We start from the raw sequence: 5,899 nt of genomic DNA, 5'->3' as shown, positions 1-5,899 counted from the left end.
GTAGCCTAGGGTGTACAGAGATGAGTAAATGACATAAAAATCCACTTCCGGGCCCACTTGGTGTGTGCTTGGGCTGAGCAATGAAGCATTTTCGTGTAGAGACTCTTCTTGGAGTTAAACGCCAGCTTTTATGCCAGTTTGGGCGTTTAACTCCCATTTGGGTGCCAGTTCCAGCGTTTAACGCTGGGATTCCTGAGGGTGACTTTGAACGCCGGTTTGGGCCATCAAATCTTGGGCAAAGTATGGACTATTATATATTTCTGGAAAGCCCAGGATGTCTACTTTCCAACGCCGTTGAGAGCGCGCCAATTGGGCTTCTGTAGCTCCAGAAAATCCACTTCGAGTGCAGGGAGGTCAGAATCCAACAGCATCTGCAGTCCTTTTCAGTCTCTGAATCAGATTTTTGCTCAGGTCCCTCAATTTCAGCCAGAAAATACCTGAAATCACAGAAAAACACACAAACTCATAGTAAAGTCCAGAAAAGTGATTTTTAACGAAAAACTAATAAAAATATACTAAAAACTAACTAGATCATACCAAAAACATACTAAAAACAATGCCAAAAAGTGTATAAATTATCCGCTCATCACATGCATTGTTTATTTGATCTTGGTTCTATTTTCAAGTCAATAGTACAGGGAACTGAAGATTCAGAACATGCAACAGAGGAATTACACAGAAAAAGCTGGGCGTTCAAAACGCCCAGTGAAGAAGGACAGACTGGCGTTTAAACGCCAGCCAGGGTACCTGGTTGGGCGTTTAACGTCCAAAAAGGTAGTGCAATGGGCGTTAAACGCCAGAATGTGCACCATTCTGGGCGTTTAACGCCAGGATGGCACAAGGGGGAGGATTTTGTTTTCAAAATCAATTTTTTTCAAGTTTTCAAAGTTTTTCAAAATCAAATCTTTTTCAAATCATATCTTTTAAATCAAATGTTTTCAAAATCAATTTCTTTCCTTTTTCAAAGATACTTGCTAACAATTAATGATTTGATTGAACAATTCAAGTATGCTGCCTTTTCTGTTGAGAAAGGTTTAATGTTTGAATCATATCTTTTCTTGTTAGGCAAGTCATTAATTTTTAAAATCAAATCTTTTTTTTTATTGTTTTCAAATCATATCTTTTCAATCATATCTTTTTAAAACCATAAATTTTTTTATCATATCTTTTTTAATCACATCTCTTTCAAAACAGTTTTCAATCATATCTTTTTGATTTCTAATTTTAAAATCTTTTTCAAAAATTACTTGATTTCTTTCTCACTCTTGGTTTTCGAAAATCAATTAAAGTTTTTCAAAATGTTTTTAAAATCTTTTTAATTTAATTTTCGAAATTTCTTCCTCTCTTCTCACATCCTTCTATTTATGGGGTACCACTCCTCCTCAATGCACAATCCGAACTCTGTCTGACTAAGTTCGAATTCTTCTCCTTCTTCCTTCTATTTTTCTTTTCCTCTGACACCTCAAGGAATCTCTATACTCTGACATAGAGGATTCCACATTTTCTTGTTTTCTTCTCTTTCATATGAGCAGGAACAAGGACAAAGGCATTCTTGTTGAAGCTGACCCTGAACCTGAAAGGACCTTGAAGCGAAAGCTAAGAGAAGCTAAGGCATAACTCTCCGTAGAGGACCTAACAGAAATCTTTAAAGAAGAAGAACCCATGGCAGCCGAAAACAACAACAATGCAAACAATGCTAGGAAGGTGCTGGGTGACTTTACTGCACCTACTCCCGACTTCTATGGGAGAAGCATCTCTATCCCTGCCATTGGAGCAAACAACTTTGAGCTTAAGCCTCAATTAGTTTCTCTAATGCAACAGAATTGCAAGTTCCATGGACTTCCATTGGAAGATCCTCATCAGTTCTTAGCTGAATTCTTGTAAATCTGTGACACTGTCAAGACTAATGGGGTTGACCCTGAGGTCTACAGACTTATGCTATTCCCTTTTGATGTAAGAGACAGAGCTAGGACATGGTTAGACTCACAACCTAAAGAAAGCCTGGACTCATGGGAAAAGCTAGTCAATGCCTTCTTGGCAAAGTTCTTTCCACCTCAAAAATTGAGTAAGCTTAGAGTGGAAGTCCAAACCTTCAGACAGAAGGATGGAGAATCCCTCTATGAAGCTTGGGAAAGATACAAACAATTGATCAGAAAATGTCCTTCTGACATGCTTTCTGAATGGAGCATCATAGGTATTTTCTATGATGGTCTCTCTGAACTATCCAAGATGTCTTTGGATAGCTCTGCTGGAGGATCTCTTCATCTGAAGAAGACGCCTACAGAAGCTCAAGAACTAATTGAAATGGTTGCAAATAACCAATTCATGTACACCTCTGAAAGGAATACTGTGAACAATGGGACTAATCAGAAGAAAGGAGTTCTTGAGATTGATACTCTGAATGCCATTCTGGCTTAGAACAAGATATTGACTCAACAAGTCAATTTGATCTCTCAAAGTCTGTCTGGAATGCAAAATGCACCAAGCAGTACTAAGGACGCTTCATCTGAAGAAGAAGCTTATGATCCTGAGAACCCTTCAATGGAAGAGGTGAATTACCTAGGAGAACCCTATGGAAACACCTATAATTCTTCATGGAGAAATCGCCCAAATTTCTCATGGAAGAATCAAGAGAGACCTCAACAAGGTTTCAACAACAATAATGGTGGAAGAAATAGGTTTAGCAATGGCAAGCCTTTTCCATCATCTTATCAGCAACAGACAGAGAATTCTAAGCAGAACAACTCTGACTTAGCAACCATGGTCTCTGATCTAATTAAAACCACTCAAAGTTTCATGACTGAAACAAGATCCTCCATTAGGAATTTGGAGGCACAAGTGGGACAGTTGAGCAAGAAAGTTACTGAACTCCCTCCTAGCAGTGAACGCCACTAAGGAAGACCTCAATGGGCGTGCACTAGCCTCCACTAAGTTCCCCAATGAGGAACCATGGGAATATAAGGCTCAAAATGAGACCATAGAGATTCCATTGGACTTGCTTCTGCCTTTCATGAGCTCTGATGAGTATTCCTCCTCTGAAGAGGATGAGTATGTCACTGAAGAGCAAGTTGCTAAATACCTTGGAGCAATCATGAAGCTAAATGACAAGTTATTTGGAAATGAGACTTGGGAGGATGAACCCCCTTTGCTCACCAAAGAATTGGATGACTTGTCTAGGCAAAAATTACCTCAAAAGAGGCAGGACCCTGGGAAGTTCTCCATACCTTGTACCATAGGCACCATGACCTTCAAGAAGGCTCTGTGTGAATTAGGGTCAAGTGTAAACCTCATGCCTCTCTCTGTAATGGAGAAGCTAGGGATCTTTGAGGTACAAGCTGCAAGAATCTCACTAGAGATGGCAGACAACTCAAGAAAACAAGCTCATGGACTTGTAGAGGATGTTTTGGTGAAGATTGAAGACCATTACATCCCTGCTGATTTCATAGTCCTAGAGACTGGGAAGTGCATGGATGAAACCATCATCCTTGGCAGACCCTTCCTAGCCACAGCAAAGGCTGTGATTGACGTTGATGGAGGTGAACTGATCATTCAAGTGAATGAAGAATCCTTTGTGTTTAAGGCTCAAGGATATCCCTCTGTCACCATGGAGAGGAAGCATGAAGAGCTTCTCTCAAATCAGAGTCAAACAGAGCCCCCACAGTCAAACTCTAAGTTTGGTGTTGGGAGGTTCCAACATTGCTCTGAGTATCTGTGAGGCTCCATGAGAGCCCTCTGTCAAGCTACTGACATTAAAGAAGCGCTTGTTGGGAGGCAACCCAATGTTATATTTTATCTATTTTCTTTGTTATTTTATGTTTTCTGTAGGTTGATGATCATGAGAAGTCACAAAATCAATTGAAAAAGCAAAAACAGAATGAAAAATAGGAAGAAAAATAGCACACCCTGGAGGAAGAACTTACTGGCGTTTAAACGCCAGTAAGGCTAGCAGGTGGGCGTTTAACGCCCAATCTGGCACCATTCTGGGCGTTTAACGCCAGAAAGGGGCACCAAACTGGCGTTAAACGCCAGGAAAGGGCAAGAACCTGGCGTTAAACGCCAGAAATGGGCACTAGCCCGGCGTTTAACGCCAGAATTGGCTCAAAACGTTTTGTTGCATGCCATTTGGTGCAGGGATGACTTTTCCTTGACACCTCAGGATCTGTGGACCCCACAGGATCCCCACCAACCCCACCACTCTCTCTCTTCTTCACCCATTCACCAATCACCTCAATACCTCTTCCCCAAAAACCCTTTACCTATCAAATCCCATCTTTCTCTTCACCACTCACATCCATCCTTCATAAAACCCCACCTACCTCACCATTCAAATTCAAACCACTTTCCCTCCCATACCCACCCATAATGACCGAACCCTACCCCTCCCCTCACCCCTATATAAACCCTTCTTCACTTCTTCATTTTCAAACACCCTAAATACTACTTCTTTCCCTTTTTGGCTGAAACATAAGCCTCCTCCATCTCCTCTATTTTCTTCTTCTTCTACTCTCTTCTTTCTTCTTTTGCTCGAGGACGAGCAAACCTTTTAAGTTTGGTGTGGTAAAAGCATTGCTTTTTGTTTTTCCATAACCATTTATGGCATCCAAGGCCGGAGAAACCTCTAGAAAGAGGAAAGGGAAGGCAAAAGCTTCCACCTCCGAGTCATGGGAGATGGAGAGATTCATCTCAAGGGTGCATCAAGACCACTTCTATGAAGTTGTGGCCTTGAAGAAGGTGATCCCCGAGGTCCCCTTTTCACTCAAAAAGGGTGAATATCCGGAGATCCGACATGAGATTCGAAGAAGAGGTTGGGAAGTTCTTACCAACCCCATTCAACAAGTCGGAATCTTAATGGTTCAAGAGTTCTATGCCAATGCATGGATCACCAAGAACCATGATCAAAGTGTGAACCCAGATCCAAAGAATTGGCTTACTATGGTTCGGGGGAAATACTTGGATTTTAGTCCGGAAAAAGTAAGGTTGGCATTCAACTTGCCCATGATGCAAGGAGATGAACATCCTTACACAAGAAGGGTCAACTTTGATCAAAGGTTGGACCAAGTCCTCACTGACATTTGTGAAGAGGGCGCCCAATGGAAGAGAGATTCAAGAGGGAAGCCGGTTCAACTGAGAAGGCATGACCTCAAGCCCGTGGCTAGGGGATGGTTGGAGTTTATCCAACGCTCAATCATTCCCACTAGCAACCGGTCCGAAGTTACTCTAGACCAGGCCATCATGATCCATAGCATCATGATTGGAGAAGAAGTAGAAGTTCATGAGGTTATAGCCAAGAACTCTATAAGGTGGCGGACAAGTCCTCTACCTTGGCAAGGTTAGCCTTTCCTCATCTCATTTGTCACCTCTGTCATTCAGTAGGAGTTGACATAGAAGGAGACATCCTCATTGATGAGGACAAGCCCATCACTAAGAAAAGGATGGAGCAAACAAGAGACCCCTCTCATCATGAAATCCCTGAGATACCTCAAGGGATACACTTTCCTCCACAAAACTATTGGGAGCAAATCAACACCTCTCTGGGAGAATTGAGTTCCAACATGGGACAACTAAGGGTGGAGCACCAAGAACATTCCATCCTCCTCCATGAAATTAGAGAAGATCAAAGAATCATGAGAGAGGAGCAACAAAGACAAGGACGAGACATTGAGGAGCTCAAGCACTTCATAAGACCTTCAAGAGAAAGAACAAGCCGCCATCACTAAGGTGGACCCGTTCTTTAATCTCCTTGTTCTTTATTTTCTTGTTTTTCGAATTTTCATGCTTATGTTTATCCATGTTTGTGTCTTATGATCATTAGTGTCTTAGTGTCTATGCCTTAAAGTTATGAATGTCCTATGAATCCATCACCTTTCTTAAGAAAAATGTTCTTAATTGAAAAAGAGAA

General features: G+C 41.5%; 1 non-coding gene across 1 annotated transcript; it reads right to left on the bottom strand.

Moving 5' to 3' along the window:
• Positions 1–2,067: 2,067 nt before the first annotated feature.
• Positions 2,068–2,175, bottom strand: LOC130972651 (small nucleolar RNA R71). Its single transcript, XR_009083816.1, has one exon. It is a non-coding gene; the product is annotated as a small nucleolar RNA R71 (small nucleolar RNA).
• Positions 2,176–5,899: the final 3,724 nt, after the last annotated feature.

Source organism: Arachis stenosperma, chromosome 3 (assembly GCF_014773155.1).
Source record: "Arachis stenosperma cultivar V10309 chromosome 3, arast.V10309.gnm1.PFL2, whole genome shotgun sequence".
Classification (NCBI taxonomy): Eukaryota; Viridiplantae; Streptophyta; class Magnoliopsida; order Fabales; family Fabaceae; genus Arachis; species Arachis stenosperma.
Note: the sequence above shows the minus strand (reverse complement) of the source record. Positions and strands in the feature narration are given on the sequence as shown.